This window comes from Mesoplodon densirostris, chromosome 1 (assembly GCF_025265405.1).
Source record: "Mesoplodon densirostris isolate mMesDen1 chromosome 1, mMesDen1 primary haplotype, whole genome shotgun sequence".
Lineage (NCBI taxonomy): Eukaryota > Metazoa > Chordata > Mammalia > Artiodactyla > Ziphiidae > Mesoplodon > Mesoplodon densirostris.
The window spans coordinates 119,904,737-119,924,879 of NC_082661.1; positions in this window are offsets into that span (position 1 = coordinate 119,904,737).

A 20,143-nucleotide genomic window follows, 5' to 3' on the forward strand; every position below is an offset into this window, starting at 1 on the left:
GGCAGAACTTAAAACTGGAAGTGACACAGACCCAACTTAAACTAGCTTAGGCTAAATGGAATTAATAGGCTCATCCATGAAATTACCAGAAGGAAAGAGGTGCAGTTGGGCCTGCAAAACAACTGGAATCGAGGCCTTGACCACAATCAGTATCCCCTCCCTCTCTCATCTCTGCTTTTCCAGGAATATTAGCTTCATTCTTTCAGACTGATTTCTTTTGCCTAGATCCTGACCACTGGGAACTACTGCATCTTAAAGGTCCCACCCTATGACTTCATTTAACCTTAATTACTTCCTTAGTGCCTCCATCTCCAAAAATAGCAACACTGGGTGGTTAGGGCTTCAACATATAAATCTGGGGGAGGACGCAAACATTCATTCTATAACAGGGTGGGCCAGTAATTTTCTAATAAAGAAGGTGGCTACTTCCAGAATAGGGGAACAGTGCTTGACAGACAAAGCAATAGATGGCCTGGTGCCTGCTGTCAAGACGTGGATTAAATGTGGAAGTGTATATTTTAACAACCAACTGAGATGGAGTGGGGCTAATTTTCTCTAATGAAAAATGTGGAGACTGACACGCATGTATTGCTCTACTTCCGAGCTGAGAGAGGATGTTTACACTGGCCAAGCAGCCCCTCAAAATGTTGTATTGGAATTGCTGGATCATATGATGGCTCTAAACAGACTCACAGATAGAGAAAGCAAACTTGTGGTACCAAAGCAGAGAGGGAAAGGGGAAGGGACAAATTAAGGGTATGGTATTAACAGACACAAACTACTATGTATAAAACAGGATATACTGCATGGCACAGGGGATTATAGCCATTATCTTGTAATAACCTATAGTGAAGTATAATCTGCAAAAATACTGAATCACTATGCTGTACACCTGAAACTAGTATAATATTGGAAATCAAATATACTTCAATACAAAATGGGAAAAAAGTTGTATTGGTTCGTCTTTAGTACACACAAGAAAAGGTGGTTGAGACCCCAAATTCTACACCACGGATTAGAGCCAAAATATTGTTAGCCGGGAAAACAGTTAAAGAAACAGATACCCACCTGTGCAATTAAAAACATAACTGTCAGGAAAGCCAGAAAATATTTAAATTGTGCACTCTGATATCTCCTCCAAAATAAACCAGTTGCAAAATATAATATAACGTAACTGAAAAATTAAAACTTGCCGTATAGAAATGTCAACTAAAACACAGTTAAATGTCAGGGTAAATCTCACCCTCCCAAAATAAAATCTTTGGTATTAAAATATTTGATCTGAGTTCCTTCTTTTTTCTCAGCAGTAATTCCAGAGCCAGTTTGGTTACCTAGTAGAGCGCTGCTGGTTCATGATAATAAAATGATGACAGCTGATTAGTGAGCAGCTTCTGATCCTCAGTGTTTGGAGTTCTCAGTTTGATCTGCGAAACTGAGAAAATGAACCCCTCCTGCCAGGCAGTCATCAAGACCTTAGCTTCACACGTCCAGTACCTGTTCCCAGTGGCCAACGATGCTACCCAAATTCAGTGCTCACTATTTCCATTTATTAAACCTGAGGGTTTCTTAAAGTGATAAGAAAATTGTAATAACATTTAAATTTGACTTAAAAGAATGTGAAAGTCTTTTCAGGTCCCTCTAAACCGGCCACCATTTATTTTAAAACAGGCACTTAGATGACCCATGTTTGCTGTGACATAATGAAGATGGGCCTATTTAAGCTCAAATAAATCATTGATAAAAGGGGAAGGAACAGACTTTCCATTGAGGCATCCAGGGCAGAGTTTTAAACAGGCTTTGAATGGCAACAGGTCAGAACAGAGTTTATGGGGTTCTGGGGGGGGGGGTGCGGTTTGGCAGTGCTGCAAGGCATACAGGATCCTAGTTCCCCTACTGGGGATGGAACCCGTGACCCCTGCCGTGGAAGCATGGAATCTTAACCACTGGCCCCAGGAAGTCCCCAGAACAGAGTTTTAAAGCTTTGGTCCACCTTACTTCTTTCAGCTCCTGGCCTGAGAGTGAGTAATAGACTCTGGGAGTGTTAGGCTATATATGTAAAATGTTGTGTTTATTTTTCCCAGGAAAAAAATAAATCATACTGAGATGAAGATAAGTAGATAGGGCAACCTGGCACAATAAATGGTGCTGACATCAAAATTAGATACACAGGTCGCTGGAATCACATGAGCCCAGGAGGCATCACTTACGTTATAGCCTGTGTGGATGACACACCCTGGAAGTTCTCTAATGTAGTGGCCCTGGGATGGAAATTCTCTGGAATTTTTTCCTAAGCTACCATACACACCACCATCATCGGTTCTTAGATATATTTTGTGAGAGATTTTTCATTTAGAAGTCCAAAGCCCTATCCATTGCATCATGGAACCACCTTGAGACATTTTTCATTTAAAGTAATGCATCTTATGCTTAAAAATGTTCCTACACTGCTTCTCTGATTCTTAAGGTTACTTGGAGGGAGAAAAATTTTGTTCTGGTCTGGTATAGTCTCTAATAAGGACATCAATCATCAGTAAAAGAATATATTTCAAAGTGAGGAAATAACTATTAACAAAATCAATTGCTGTGTGTTTGTTAGGTCTTTTATATCCATAAACTATTTGTATTTAATAATAAGCATATGCTTTGGTTGTTTCTATAAGCTATAAAGTTCAAAATTAATTCTTCTGATCAATATATATGCAACTTATTTAATATGATTTTTAATTGGCTAGGAAGAAAAGGAAAGGGAAATTTCCATTGAGAAGCCACTATAGTTTATGCATTATGCTATTCATAGTTACATACATTTTTCTCATTTAACTCTCACTGCAAGCTTATAGAGTTAGAATTATAATACTCATTTTTACAGATGAGAAAAGAATGAAAGCAAGGGTAAAACAAAAGTAAGAGAGAAAAAAACTAAAATTATTTACTTCTCTTATAATACTGCATTCAGAAGATATTAAATTTTAAAAACCTTTTGTTCACGTTTTCAAAAATGATGAATTACACATTAAAGATGAAGTATTCCATATTCCCTATGGAACATATTCCCTATGTTCCATAGGGAATCAATCTTCTTGTTTCCCTTGATTCTAGGTGAGCCCTGCAAGACCATTGCTAACTTCAAAATTCACTTCCCCAGAGAAAAATAAATCTGCTGCAGGAAATTGAAGTAAATAAATGTTGAACACTTTTATGTAATCATAAGAAAAAAACGATGAACCGTTCAGGAGAAAGAAGCAAATGATGTTACTAAGAGGAGACCCATGAAGGCAGCATGCGCAGAAAGGAAAGCTTCCCATTCCCCCCACTTCTAGTACAGGTCTTGTCTGTGGCTCCTACCTCTATAATCACACTCCTTCAGCCAGGATTTTAAAAATTAATTAAGGAAAAATATATGATCAATTTTTAATAATTAAGGAAGAATGGGAGGTTAGAAAGACAGTAACATTATAACACTGAGAAGGGAAATAAAAAGGAAAAGGAATAAAATACAGATTAAAATGGGAGACTAAAAAGCCCAACAAAGGCAAAAGATTAACAGTCAAAAATAATAAAAGAAAATAAATGACATTTAAAATAAAGTATAAAAGGCTAGAGGTCAATGAGATTAAAGACTAAAAACCTAAAAGCACAAGAGATAAAGGATAAAAATCCATGAAACAAAATTTTAGACAAAACCCATATAAATATAGGAGATTAAAGATTAAGAGCAGGAGTTAGGAGATAAAAAAGTCAAAGTAAAAAATATACAGAGGGCTTCCCTGGTGGCGCAGTGGTTAAGAATCTGCCTGCCAATGCAGCGGACACAGCTTTGAGCCCTGGCCTGGGAAGATCCCACATGCCGCAGAGCAACTAAGCCTGTGCACCACAACTACTGAGCCTGCGTGCCCAGAGCCCGTGCTCCACAGCAAGAGAAGCCACTGCAATGAGAAGCCCACACACCACAATGAAGAGTGGCCCCTGCTCGCTGTAACCAGAGAAAAACCCGTGCACAGCAACAAGGACCCAATGCAGCCAAAAATAAAATAAATTAAATAAAATAAATTTTAAAAATATATATATGGAAAAATATCACTATAAAGGGATTAAGGGAAATTATGTGTAAAAGTCTGAAAATGAAAAGTTGAAGTTTAGAAAAATCACTGGAAAGAAATGGTAGAGCGTGAGAGTGTACCTAGTGGAGGGTGATGTGGAAACTATCAGCAGCTCTTGGGCTGAGCCTTTTTGCCCTCATAAGGAGTTTCCCTTTAAGTGGGGTGGTCTTTGCAGGTAGGCTGGAGATATCTTGCAAACACATTCCTTGAGTCATCCTAAAGCATAAAAAAGAAACCTATAGCAGATTGACCTCTAGATACTTCCAAGCCAAGCCCCAAAGAGAGGTTAATGTTCTTCAAAATACAAAGGCTGGGCACCTCCCTGATGGTCCATGGATAAGTCTCCACGTCCCCAATGCAGGGGGCCCAGGTCTGACCCCCAGTCAGGGAACTACATCCCGCATGCATGACGCAACTAAGAGTTCACATGCCGCAACTAAGATCCAGTGCAGCCTAAATAAACAAATAAAAATAAATCTTAAAAGAAAAGAAGACAAAGACCGGAGGAGAAATGACCAAAGCATATTTTTAAAAAGAGGTCATAGAGAAAGGGTGAAAATGGATTTTTTTAAACCAAACCTCTTTATACCATCCTTGTAAAGAGGCAAAATTAAGACAAGTTATGAGAAGGCATTTTCACACAGAGGTTAACAAATATGGAACTCATAGCTCAAAAAATTAGTATACATAATATTTAAATATTTAGTTGTCAAAAAGATTTGGAAGATGCAAAGTTTTCAGAGTGGAATGTAAAAGAATTGGAAGACATGCCTATGTTCTAGTTCCAGCTCTGCCATTAGCTGGCTTTGTGAACTTCAGTAAAGCATTTTATATTCTTGCATCTTACTTGACTTATACATCTGCAAGAGGAATAAAAAGGGTTGGATTTGATATTCTCTAAAACTAACATTTGAGGCTAATATTTAGAAAATGAGTTTTTGTCATACACTGAATATTGGACTGAAGGGTCATGGATCTAGGTCTGTTAACAGGGATTAATATAATTCTTAGAAGGGCTGGAAGGTTGAGTAAATGGAAGAAATGATCAGACATAAGACAACAAGGCTATGAACAACTAGAAATACACGTCTCCTCTGAAGGTCAGGGTCCTTCTCAGCTGTGCCTAATAGTTGTCATGTTGAAATGTAGGCAGCTAAATCTTCAGGTTTTTCTACAGAAGTAAGAAATTTTAAAATGTGCAATCTCCTGATTTTTACATATCATTAACTTATTTAAAAATTTAAAAAGCACTGAGTGTTTCAACTAAAAATCATCTGCTAGTTCAATTTGGCTTGTGGATCACTGTTTACAAACTCTACTGATTTGTAATACTTTAGTCATTACACCTCTGTGAAAGGGTCAGCGTTAAGTCTTACCTAAGCTTGGCTGGCCCAAGACAGAAGTAAACTTATGGAAGCTTCACCACTAGATTTATTTCTATAAAGTCAGAATTAATGTCCCCACTGTCATTTCTGACCTTAGTAATTTGAGCATTAGCTCTTATTTTGTCAATCTAACTAAATAAAGGCTTGTTGAGTCTATCGATCTTTTCAAAGAACTAACTTTTGATTTCATCTATTTTCTATTGTTTTTCTATTCTCTATTTTATTTCAGCTATAATATTTATTATTTTTTTCTTTCATGTTGCTTTGAGTTGAGTTTTTTCTTCTTTTTCTAGTTTTTTTAAGATGGTACATTAGATTATTGATTTAAGATCTTTCTTCTTTTTAAATACAGGTGTCTACAACTATAACTTTCTAATAACTGTTTTAGCTGCATCCTGTAAGTTTAGCATGTTGTGTTTTTATTTTCATTCACCTCAAAGTATTTTCTAAATTCTCTTGTGATTTCTTTTCTGACCCATTTGTTATTTAGGAGTGCATTATTTAATTTCCACATATCTGTGAATTTCCAAAATTTCCTTTTGTTATAGATTTCTATTATTCTTTGGTGATCAGAAAACATATTTTACATGATTTTAGTTCTTTTAAATTTATTGACACTTGTTTTATAGTTAACATACCTATCCTGAAGAATATTTTGTGTGTACCTAAGAGTAATGTGTATTCTGCTATTGTTGGGCTCTATAGATATCTGTTAAGTCTAATAGGTTTATAGTATTTTCAAGTCTTCTGTTTCCTTGTCAATCTTCTGCCTAGTTGTCCTATCTGTTATTGAAAGTGGGGTACTGAAGTCTCCAACTGTTATTGTTCATCTTTTTCTCCCTTCAATTCTGTCAGTTTTCACTTCCTCTATTTTGAGGCTTTGTTGTGAGTTACATGTATGTTTATAATTGTTATACCTTCTCGATGGATTGACCCATTTATCATTATAAAATGTCTTCCTTTGTTCCCTAGTAACAGTTTTTATCTCAAATTCTATTTTGTCTGTTCATTTGTGCCATTTATCTATTTTATCTTTTCAATGATAAAATATATAATACAAAATTGCTCAAGGGAATTCTCAAAGTGGAAAGAAGTAAGGGCAGAGGTCACTTTTCTGCATGGGGACATATAAGGCTTGAATAGACAAAAGCTATAGTTTAAAAAAATGTTTTCAGTGTTATGCTTGGGTAAATGTTTACAAATAGAATGGCTGGATCCTACAGTAGATATACTTTTAATTTATGAGGTAGTTATCACAAGGCATTCCAAAGTGCTTCTACCATTTTTCATCCTGACCAGCAGTGTGTGAGAGTTTGAGTTTCTCCACATCTTCAACAACACTTGTTACGGTCAGTCTTTTCAATTTTAGCCATTCTAGTGAAAGTGTAATAGTATATTATTGTGGATTTAATTTGCATTTCCTTAATGCCTGCTGATGTTAATATTCCTTCATGTGCTTATTTGCTGTCTTTATATCTTCAAAGGTGAAGTGTATGTTCAAATCTTTTGCCCATTAAGAAAAATTTTGGATAAAGTCATTTTCAGATATATGATATGGAAATATTTCCTCCCAATATATGGCTTGCTACTTCATTATCCTATAAGAGTCTTTCAAGGAATAGCAAAACTCAGAAGTTTAAAATTTTGATAAAGTCCAAGTTATCAATTTTTTATGGATTTTTTTTTCTCTCTCCTCTCTCTCTGGAACTCAATTACCTGTATGTTAGTTTTCTTGATATTTTTCCATATTTTACAATGGTTCTCTTCTTAAAAAAAAAAAAAGGTTAGTTTCTATTGTCTTGTCTTTGTCAATGATATTTTTCTTCAGCTGTTAACCCATCTACTGAATTTTTCATTTCAGTTATTTTATTTTTCATTTCTATAATTTTAATTTGCTTCTTTTATATTGTTTGCATTTTTCAGTTGATATTCTACATTTGTTTGCCTTTTTTTTTAATACTCTTAAACATGTTTACAATAGTTGTTTCAAGGACCTTGAAGCTAATTTCAACATGTATATCATTTCTGATTCAATTACCTATTTTTCCTCTTGAGTATGCAACCCAATTTAATAGTCTTTGTGTATGTAGTAATTTTTTATTCTATGGGAGACACTGTAGATGCTATACTGCTTAAAGTAATTATGGATATGCAAACAATTCTGACATCAGCAAGATGGCAGAAGAGAAAGACCCAGGCTTTGTTTTCCTATGGAGACACCAAATTAGCATTAATATGTGAGACAAATTGCTTTTTTGAGACTGCCTGGAACCAGTGAAGAGACTTCAGTACCCCAGGTGAACACAAAGCCAAGAAGAGCTGCATCAAAGTGGACAGGAAAGTTTACTGCATTTGTCTCCCATAGTCCCTTTCCTTCCCTGGTACAATGTGGTTGTGATTGATGAAAAAACTCCCAATTCTCAATTTCTCCCTCAGGAAGAAATGGGAAGAGTGAAAAGTGAGTCAAACATTTGGGATTTTGGGAGAGATGCCCAAGGGACTGGTTTCTGAATTGTCTTACTTAGAGGGCTGAAGGAAATGGAAATATACTTTCGATGACAGGTTGGGGGCTGCTGAGAACAAAGATGAGCATTATGGCTTATGACAGCACCAGAGAGACTATAATACTGCAGACAGACATCCAGGTGAGCAAGAGATTACAGGTTTATACTGCGGTTCTCCCGAGAAACAGAAGTAACTGGATATATAGATATAAAGATATTTATTATAAGAAACTGGCTTGCACAATTATTGGGGCTGATAACTCTGAAGATCTACAGGGTAGATCCAAGAGAGCTGATGGTGACCCAGGATAGCTGATGGTGTAATTCCAGTCTGAAAGCTGAGAGGCTTGAGACCCAGGAAAAGCTGATGTTTCTGTGAGAATCCAAAGGGAGGAAAAAGCCCATGTCCAAATTTGAAGGCAGTCAGGCCAGAGAAATTCTCTCTTACTAGGGGGAGGATCAGGCTTTTTGTTCTATTTAGGGGTTCAGCTGATTGCATGAGTCCCACTCACATAGAGAACTCAATCTTCTTTACTCAATCTACTGACTTAAATGTTAATTTCATCCAAAAAACCCTCTCAGAAATACCATAATATAACTATGCACTCTGTGGCTAGTCAAGTTGACACATAAGATTAACCATCACGGTGTTCTTCAGGAAGCAAAAAAGGAAATCTGTTAAATGATGTAATTAAACATGTAAGTCCAAAAAGGATATATACCTGAACATATTTAAGATAATCCCTAACTGGGCTGATGGAAGGTCTTCTCCCATATGAAACCAGTCCATAAAGACTGGGAGAAGTGGCTGTGTTTTCAAATGCCCAAATCTCAACAAATATCACAAAGCATACAAAGAAACAGGGATATATGGCTCAACCAGAATATCAAAATGAATCTCCAGAGACTAACCCTGAAGAAAGAGATTAATGAATTACCTGACAAATAATTTAAAAATAACCGTCTTAAAGATGCTCAGTGAGCCAAAAGAACACAGATGGAAAACTAAACAAAATTGGGACAACAGTGCTCAAACAAAATAGGTATATTAACAAAGAGATAAAAGCTGTTAAATAGAACCAAACAGAAATTCTAGATCTGAGGAATACCATCATTGCACTGAAAAATTCTCTAGAAGGTTTCAACAGAAGACTAAACCAAGCAGAAGAAGGAATCAGCAAACATTAAGAGAAGTCCTTTGTAATTACAGAGTCAGAGAGGCAAAAGAAAGAAGAATGAAGAAAAGTTAAAAGAGCCTAAGAAACTTATGAGGTATCTTCAAGCAGACAATATACACATCATGGGAGTCACATAATGAGAAGAAAGAGACAAAAGGGAAATGAGTCTATTTGTACAAATAATGACCCCAAAACTTCTTAAATTTGAGGACAGAAATGTAGAAATTCAACAGGCTCAATGTACTCCAGCTAGGATAAACCCAAAGAAATGTTTATCAGGACACTTTCAAATGTCTTTCAAACTTTCAAATGTCATAGACATAGACAAAACGAGAATGTTGAATGCAGCAGGAGAAAAGTACTCATTAATATAAGGGAGTTGCTATAAGATTATAAGCAGATTTCTCAGCAGAAGTCTTGCAGGCCAGAAGGGAGTGGGATATTATATTTAAAATACTGGGAGGAAAAAAATAACTGTGAACTAATAATACTGTATCAGGCAAAACCATTCTTCAAAAATGAAGGAGAAATGAAGACTTTCCAAGATAAAAGGTGAGGGAGATCATCACCACTAGACATGTACTTGAAGGAAGCCCTTCAATTTGAAACAAAAGGATGCTACATAACAAAATTAAGCCATATGAAAACATAAAGCTCTCTGTTGAAGACAAATATTAGACGTATATAGAATCCTACAGGGTTTTAATGTTGGTGCATAAATCACTCTTAATTCTGATATAGAGTTTAAAAGTCAAAAGCCTAAAAAATAACTATAAACCTATGTTAATGGATTCATAATTTAAAAAGATGTAATTTGTATATACACTACCAAACGTAAGGTAGATACCTAGTGGGAAGCAGCTGCATAGCACAGGGAGATCAGCTCGGTGCTTTGTGAGCACCTGGCGGGGTGGGATAGGGAGGGTGGGAGGGAGACGCAAGAGGGAGGGGATATGGGAACATATGTATATGTATAACTGATTCATTTTGTTATAAAGCAGAAACTAACAAACACACAAAAAAAGAAGTAAAGATTAGAGAGAAAAAAAAGATGTAATTTGTGACATCAATAACATAAAGTGAGAGAAGCAGAGATGTGAAGGAATATTTTGTATGTGTTTGAAAATAAGTTATCACTTTAGGATAGATTGTTATAACTTTAAGTTATCACATAAAACTTAAAGTTATAGGGCTTCCCTGGTGGCGCAGTGGTTGAGAGTCCACCTGCCAATGCAGGGGACACACAGGTTCGTGCCTCGGTCCGGGAAGATCCCACATGCCGTGGAGGGGCTGGGCCCATGAGCCATGGTTGCTGAGCCTGCGCATCTGGAGCCTGTGCTCTGCAACGGGAGAGGCCACAACAGTGAGAGGCCCACGTACCGAAAAAAAAAAAAATTAAAGTTATAACTTTAAGATGTTATATGTATCTACACAAGAAAATACCTACAGAAAGTATGTCACTGCAAAAAAATCAAAACACAAAAGAAGGAAGTGAGGGAGAAAAAGAGAAACAAAATAGCTACAAGACATACAGAAAACAATTAACAAAATGGCAACAGTAAGTCCTTGCCTATGAATAATTACTTAAAATATAAATGGATTTGGGCTTCCCTGGTGGCGCAGTGGTTGAGGGTCCACCTGCCAATGCAGGGGGCGCAGGTTTGTGCCCTGGTCCGGGAGGATCCCACATGCCACGGAGCGGCTGGGCCCGTGTGCCATGGCCGCTGAGCCTGTGCATCCGGAGCCTGTGGTCCACAATGGGAGAGGCCGCAGCAGTGAGAGGCCCATATACCGCAAAACAAACAAACAAACAAACAAACAAAAAATATATATATATATAAATGGATTAAACTCCCCAATCAAAAGATATAGATGGACTGAATGATTAAAAAACAAAGACCCAACTGTATGTTACCTACAAGAGACTCACTTTAGATCTCAGGACACACATAGGCTGAAAGTCAAAGGATGGAAAAACAAATTCCAAGAAAATGATAACCAAATGACAGCAAAACTGGTCATACTTATATAAAATAGACTTTAACTCAAAAATAGCCATAAGACACAATAAAAGACATTATATAATGATTAAAAGGTCAGTTCACCAGGAAGATATAACAATTATAAATATAAAAGCACCTAACATCAGAGCTCCTAAATATATGAAGCAAACTGACAGAATCAAAGGGAGAAATAGACATCAACACAATAATAGTAGTAGACTTCAGTAACCCACTTTCAATAATGGATAGAACAATCAGACAAAAGTCTAATTAGGAAACAGGCAACTTGAACATTATAGACCAATTAGATCCAACAGACATATACAGAACACTCCACCCACAGTAGCAGAATACACATTTTCTCAAGCACATATGGAACATTCTACAGGACAGACCATACACTAGGCCACAAAACAGGTTTTAACAAACTTAAGATTGTAATCATATAAAGTATGTTTCCAATCACAATGGAATGAAACTAGAAATCAATAACAAGAAAGATAATAGAAACATCTACAAATATGGAAATTAAACAACACAATTTTAAACAACCAATGAGTCAAAGAAGAAATCACAAGAGAAATTATAGCGTATCTTGAGACAAATGAAAATGAAAGCACGACATACTAAAACTTAAGAGCTGCAGCAAAAAGAGCTAAGTTTATAGTGGTGAGTGATTATATTAAAAAAAGAAGAAAGATCTCAAGTCAAAAGCCTAACTTTATATTGCAAGGATCTAGAAAAAGAAGAAAAAACTAAACCCAAGGTTAGCAGAAGGAAGGAAATAATAAAGATCAGAGCAGAAATAAATGAGGTAGAGAATAGAAAAAAATCAACAAAACTAAGTTCTTTTAAGATCAGTTAAATTAACAAAACCTTAGGTAGATTAACTATGGAAAAGAGAAAGAAGATTCAAATAACTAAAATTAAAAATGAAAGAAAAGACATAACTGATGCCACAGAAATAAGAAGGATTATAAGAAAATACTATGAACAACTGTATAACAATAAATTGAATAAACTAGAAAAAATGGACAAATTCATGACAACATACAACCTAATAAGATGTAATCATGAAGGAATAAAAAATTGGAACAACCCATAAACAGTAAAGAGATTGAAACAGTAATCAAAAAATTCCCGGGCTTCCCTGGTGGCGCAGTGGTTGAGAGTCCGCCTGCCGATGCAGGGGACTAGGGTTCGTGCCCCGATCCCGGAAGATCCCACATGCCGTGGAGCGGCTGGGCCCGCGAGCCATGGCCGCGGAGCCTGTGTGTCCGGAGCCTGTGCTCCGCAACGGGAGAGGCCACAGCAGTGAGAGGCCCGCGTACAGCAAAAAAAAAAATTCCCAACAAAGAAAACCTCAGGTCCAAATGCCTTCTCTGGAGAATTCTACCAAAGAGAATTAACACAAATTCTCTTCAAGCTCTTCCCAAAAATGGATGATGAGGGAATACTTCCAAACTAACTTTATAAGCCCAGCATTACTCTGATACTAAAGCCAGACAAAGATACTACATGAAAAAAAAAAACTAAAAACCAATGCCACTGATGAATACTGATGCAAAAATTCCCAGCAAAGTATGAGCAAACAGAATTCACCAGCACATTAAAAGGATTATATACCTTGACCAATCAGGATTTATTTCTGGGATATAAGGATTGTTCAACACACAAAAATCAATCAATGTAATACACCATATTAACATAATGAAGGATAAAAACCACAAGATCATCTGAATAGATGCAGAGAAAGGATCTGACAAAACTTAACAACATTTCAAGATTAAAAAAAAAACGAATGAAAGAAAATTACTTAAACATAATAAAGACCCTACATGAAAAACCCACAGCTAACACTATATTCTATTGTGGAAGACTGAAAGGTTTTCCTGTAAGATCAGGAACAAGGCAAACATGCTGTCTTAGTGTGTTCAGGCTGCTATAACAGAATACCATAGATTGGGTGCCTTATAAAGAAAAAACATTTACTTCTCATAGTTCTGAAGGCTGGAAAGTCTAAGATCAAGGCACCAGCAAATTCGGTGTCTCATGAGAGCCCAGTTTCTGGTTCATAGATGGCAGTCTTTTCACTGTATCGTCACACAACAAAAGAGATGAAGGATCCCTCTGGGGCCTCATTTATAAGGGCACTAATCCCATTAAGGAGAACTCATGATCTAATCACCTCCTAAAGGCCAAAATGTAAATACTCTCACATTGGGGATTAGGTTTCAACACATGCATTTTGAGGAGACACAAACATTCAGTCTATAGCAGATTCCCTCTCTGGACACTTCTATTTAACATATTACTGGAAGTCCAATCTAAAGCATTAGGTAAGAAAAAAAAAACATCTAAATTGGAAAGAAAACATAAGGTTATTTCTATTCACATAGGACATGATCTTATATATAAATAACCCTATATATTCCACCCAAAAAACTATTAGAGCTAATAAACAAATTCTATAAAGTTGCAGGATATAAAATCAACATACAAAACTCCATTATGTTTCTATACACTAACAATGAACGATCTGAAAAGAAAACTAAGAAAACAATCTCGTTTAAAATATCATCAAAAAGAATGAAACACTTAGGAATAAATTTAAAGAATCAAAAGATACATACATTGAAAACTACAAAACATTGCTGAAAGAAATTAAATAAAACTCAAATAAATGAAAACACATCCCAAGTACATGGATAGGAAGGCTTAATGTTAGTAAAATATCCATGGTTTCTAAAGTGATCTACAGGTTTAATCCAATACCTAGCAAAATCCCAGAAGTGCTTTTTGCAGAAATAGAAAAAAAAAATCCAAAAATTCATATGGTACATCAAGGCATCCCCAATAGTCAAAGCAATTTTGAACAAGAACAACAAAACTGGAGGCCTTATAATTCCTTATTTCAAAGTATATTACAAAGATACAGAAATTAAAACAGTATAGTACTGGCATACATATATATATATATAGACCAACGGAGGACAATAAAGAACCCAGTAATAAATCCTTATGTATATGGTTGAAAGATTTTAGACAAGGGTGCCAAGATCACACAATGGGGAAAAAGTTTTTTCTCTGTTGGGAAAACAGGATATCCACATGCCAAAGCATGAACTTGGATTCTTACCTTACACCATACACAAAAATTAACTCAAAAGGGATTAAATATCTAAACATAAGACATAAAACTAAAAAAGTTCTAGAAGAAAACAGGAGAAAAACTTCATGACCTGGATTTGGCAATTATTTCTTGGATATGACCACAAAAGCACACACAACAAAAGCAAAAATAGACAAATGGAACTATGTTGAACTTAAAAAACATCTATGCATTAAAGGAAATAATCAGAGTGAAAAGGCAACCAATGCAATGGGAGAAAATATTTGTGAATCATAAAGCTGATAAAAGAGTTAATCTCCAGAATATATAAACAACTCCTTAAGAATTCTAATCATCAATTACAATGTGCAATTGTAATTTCCAATACCACCAAGCAATCCCCAGGCACCAGCTGGGTATCCTATAATAAAACTCAATTCTGGCACTATCTACCTGGAGAGACGATCAGATTCCACAGGTAAAGAGTTCAGTCCCACAAAACTGCCCTTCACTTCAGGTGCCAAGAACAAGCCTAGGCTTTTACCTGTACTTCTGACTGACTGGCTATAGGCTGGAGGTTCCAATGACCCCTTCCTTGGGTTCAATCAATTTGCTAGAGTGCCTCATAAAACTCAGGAAACTAGTTTACTAATTAGTGGTTTATTATAAAAGAATATGACTCAGGAGCAGCCAGATGGAAGAGATGCAAAAAGCAAGGTCCCTCAAAAAATTAAAAATAGAAGTGCCATATGATCCAGCAATTCTGCTTCTGGGTACATATCCAAAAGAACTGAAAACATAATCTTGAAGAGGTATTTGCACCCCCATGTTCATTGTAGCATTATTCACAGTAGCCAAGAGGTTGAAGTAACCCAGAAGTCCATCAAAGAATGAATGGATAAAGTAAATATGTATTTAGAGGGTTTGGGCCAAGATGGTGAAGTAGAAAGACACTGAGCTCACCTCCACTCTCGAGCACACCAAAACCACAACTATCTGCAGAACAAATCTGCAGAACAATATCTATGAAAAAGACCAAAAGATATCAGAAAATATCTTCTACAACTAAAGATATAATGAAGGTACCACAATGAGATGGGTAGGAGGGGTAGATTCATGATATAATTAAATCTCATACCCCTGGGTGGGTGACCCATGAATTGGAGAATAATTATAATACAGAGATTCTCCCACAGGAGTGAGACTTCTGAGCCCCACATGAGGCTCCCCAGCCCAGGGGTCCTGCACCAGGAAGAGGAGCCCCCAGAGCACTTGGCTTTGAAGGACAGTGGGGCTAAATTTTAGGAGTCCCAAAGGACTGCGGGAAATAGGGACTTCACTCTTAGAGGGCATACACAAAATCTCACACACTCTGGGACCCAGGCCAAAAGCAATAATTCGATAGGAAACTGGGCCAGACCTACCTGCTGGTCTTGAAGAGTCTCCTGGAGAGGTAAGGGGTGGCTGTGGCTCACCCTGAGGAAATAAGACACTGGCAGCAGCCACATTTGGGAACTCATCCTACCACACGGAAGCCAGTGATGGCAGGCACAATTAGTTCATTAGCACCAAAACCTGTCCCCACCCAACAGCCTGTATGTGCCACTGCTGGGATGCCTCAGGCCAAACAACTAAATATTAAAAGCTGCAAGGGAAAAATAACACACAAGGGAACTTGCATAGGCTATCAGTTGATTTTTCAGTAGAAACTCTGCAGGCCAAAAGGCAGTGGCATGATATTTATATTCAAAGTGATGAAAAGGAAAAACTTACAAACAAGAATACTCTACCCAGCAAGGTGCTCATTCAGATTTGATGGAGAAATCAAAAGCTTTACAGATAAGCAAAAGTTAATAAAAGAGTTCAGCACCACCAAAACAGCTTCACAACAAAACTTAAAGGAACTTCCCTAGGCAAAAAAAAAAAAAAAAAAAAAAGAAGAAAAAGAAAAGGCCACAACTAGAAACAAAAAAATTAAGAAATGCAGAAGCTGACTGGAAAAAGCAAACATACCGTAACGGTAGGATATCACCCAAACACAAAGCTAGTAGGGAAGTTAAAAGTCAAAAGTAGTAAAATCATCTATAACCACAATAAGCAGATAAGGGATACACAAAACAATTAAATGTAAAATACGACATCAAAAATAGTAATCATGAGAGGAGGAGAGTACAAATGCAGGGCTTTAAAAATTCACTTGAAATGAAGACATCAACAACTTAAAACAATCACATATATAGATATGCACATACATATATACATATATATATATATATATATAGAGAGAGAGAGAGAGAGAGAGAGAGAGAGAGGGAGAGAGAGAGAGAGAGAGACTGTTATACAAAAACCTCATGGTAACCACAAAGCAAAAATCTATAATAGATATACACATAAAAAAGAAAAAGGAATCCAAATATAACAGTAAAGTTGGTCACCAAATCACAAGAGAACAAAAGAAGAAAGATTTTTAAAAGACCAACAAAAACAAATATAAAACAATTTTTAAAAGGCAATAAGATATACATATCAATAATTACTTTAAATGTGAACAGACTAAATGCTTCAACCAAAAGATATAAAGTGGCTGAATGGATACAGAAACAAGACCTGTATGTATTCTACCTACAAGAGACTCACTTCAGATCTAGAGACACACACAGACTGAAAGTGAGGGGATGGAAAAAGACTTAAAATAAAAAATGTTACAAGAGACAAAGAAGGACATGAGATGATCAAGGGATCAAACCAAAAAGATATAACAATTGTAAATATATATGCACCCGATATAGGATAAGGCAAATATTAATGGACATCAAAGGAGAAAGTGACAATAACACAAATAGTAGGGGACTTTAACACCCCACTAACATCAGGGCATAGATCATCCAGACAGAAAATCAATGAGGAAGCACTGGCGTTTCATGATAAATTAGACAAGATGGACTTAATTTATATATAGGGAGCATTCCATCAGAATACACATTCTTTTTGAGTGCACATGGAATATTCTCAAGGATAGATCACATGATAGGACACAAAACAAGCCTTGGTAAATTTAAGAAAACTGAAATCTTATCAAGCATCTTTTCCAACCACAATGCTATGAGACTAGAAATCAACTACAAGAAAAAATTTTCAAAAATCATAAACACGTGGAGGCTAACCAATACGCTACTAAACAATCAATGGATCACTTAAGAAAGCAAGGTGGAAATAAAGAACTACCTAGAGACAAATGAAAATGAAAACATGATGATACAAAATATATGGGACATGGCAAAAGCAGTTCTAACAGAGAAGTTTATAGTGATAGAAGCTAACTTCAGGAAATGAGAAAAATCTCAAATAAACAACCCTACCTTACACCTAAAGGAACTAGAGAAAGAAGAACAAACAGAACCTAAAGTTTGTAGAAGAAATCATAAAGATCAGAGCAGAAATAGATGTAATGGAGACTAAAGAAAACAACGGAAAAGATCAATGAAACTAAAACCTGATTCTTTGAAAATATAAACAAAATTGAAAAACCTTCAGCCAGACTCATCAGAAAAAAAATCACTGAAATTAGAAATGCAAAAGAGAAATTACAACCAACACCACAGAAACATAAAGGATCATAAGAGACTACTACAAACAACTATACACCAATAAAATGGACAACCTAGAAGAAATGGACAAATTCTTAGAAACGTACAATCTCCCAAGAGTGACCCAGGAAGAAATAGAAAATATGAACATATCAATTACTAGTACTGAAATTGAATCAGTAATTTTTTTTTTTTTTTTTTTTTTTTTTTTTTTGCGGTACACAGGCCTCTCACTGTTGTGGCCTCTCCCATTGCAGAGCGCAGTCTCCGGATGCGCAGGCTCAGTGGCCATGGCTCACGGGCCCAGCCACTCCGTGGCATGTGGGATCTTCCCGGACTGGGGCATGAACCTGTGTCCTCTGCATCAGCAGGCGGACTCTCAACCACTGCACCACCAGGGAAGCCCTGAATCAGTAATTTTAAAACTCCCAACAACCGAAGTCCAGGACCAAATGGCTTCTCAGGTAAATTCTACCAAACATTTACATAAGAGTTAACCCCTATCCTTCTCAAACTATTCCAAAAAATTGCAGATGAAGGAACACTTCCAAACTCACTCTATGAGGCCAGCATCACCCTGATACCAATACCAGACAAAGATAACACACAAAAAAGAAAATTACAGGCTAGTATCACTGATGAACATAGATGTAAAAATCCTCAATAAAATAGTAGCAAATCAAATCCAACAATATATTCAAAGAATCAAACACTGAGATCAAGTGGGATTTATCCCAGGGATGCAAAAATTTTTCACTGTCTGCAAATCAATCAATATGATACACTACATTAACAAATTGAAGAATATAAACCATATGATTATCTCAACAGATGCAGAAAAAGCTTTTGATAAAGTTCAACATCTATTTATAATTAAAAAACTCTCCAGAAAGTGGGCATAGAGGGAACATATCTCAACATAATAAAAGCCATATATGACAAACCCACCACTAACATCATGCTCAGTGGTGAAAAGCTAAAAGCATTCCCTCTAAGATCAGAAACAAGAAAAGGATATCTACATTTGCCACTTTTACTCAACATGGTTTTGGATGTGTTAACCACAGCAATCAGAGAAAAAAAAGAAAAAGGAATCCAAATTGGAAAAGAAGTAAAACTGTCACTGTTTGCAGATGACGATATTATACATAGAAAATCCTAAAGATGCCACCAGAAAACTACTAGGGCTCATCAATGAATTTTATAAAGTTGTAGGATACAAAATTAATATACATAAATCTGTTGTTGTATTTCTATACACTAACAATGAACTATCAGAAAGAGAAATTAAGGAAACAATCTAATTTACCATTGCATCAAAAAGAATAAAATAACTAGGAATAAACTTAAGGAGGTAAAAGACCCGTATTCAGGAAATTATAAGACACTGATGAAAGAAATTAAAGATGATACAAACAGATGGAGAGGTATACAATGTTCTTGGATTGGAAGAATCAACACTGTGAAAATGACTATACTACCCAAGGCAACCTACAGATTCAATGCAATCCCTATCAAAATAGCAAAGGTATTTTTCATAGAACAAGAACAAATAATTTTAAAAATTATATGGAAACACAAAAGACCCTGAATAGCCAAAATGATCTTGAGAAAGAAGAACAGAGATGGAGGAATCACACTTCCTGACTTTGGACTACACTACAAAGCTACAGTAATCAAAATATTACGGTATTGGCACAAAAACAGACACAGAGATCAATGGAACAGAATAGAGAGCCCAGAGATAAACCCACATACTTATGGTCAATCTATGACAAAAGAGACAAGAATATACAATGGAGAAAAGACAGTCTCTTCAATAAGTGGTACTGGGGGGAGTTCTCTGGTAGTCCAGTGGTGAGGAGTCCTCACTCTCACTATGGAGGGCCCAGGTTTGATCCCGGGTCAGGGAACTAAGATTCCAAAAACTGTGTGGCACGGCCAAAAAAAAAAATATGCATATAAATAAGTGGTACTGGGAAAACTGAACAGCTACATGTAAAAGAATGAAATGAGAACATTCTCTAACAACATATACAAAAATAAACTCAAAATGAATTAAAGATCTAAATGTAAGAGCAGATACTATAAAACTTCTAGAGGAAAACAAACATTCCTAGAGCAGAACAGTCTTTGACATAAACTGTAGCAATATTTTTTGGATCTGTCTCTTAAAGCAAAGGAAACAAAAGCAAAAAAAAAGGGACATGATTAAACTTAAAAGCTTTTTCACAGCAAAAACTTTCAGCAAAACAAAAATACAACCTACTGAGA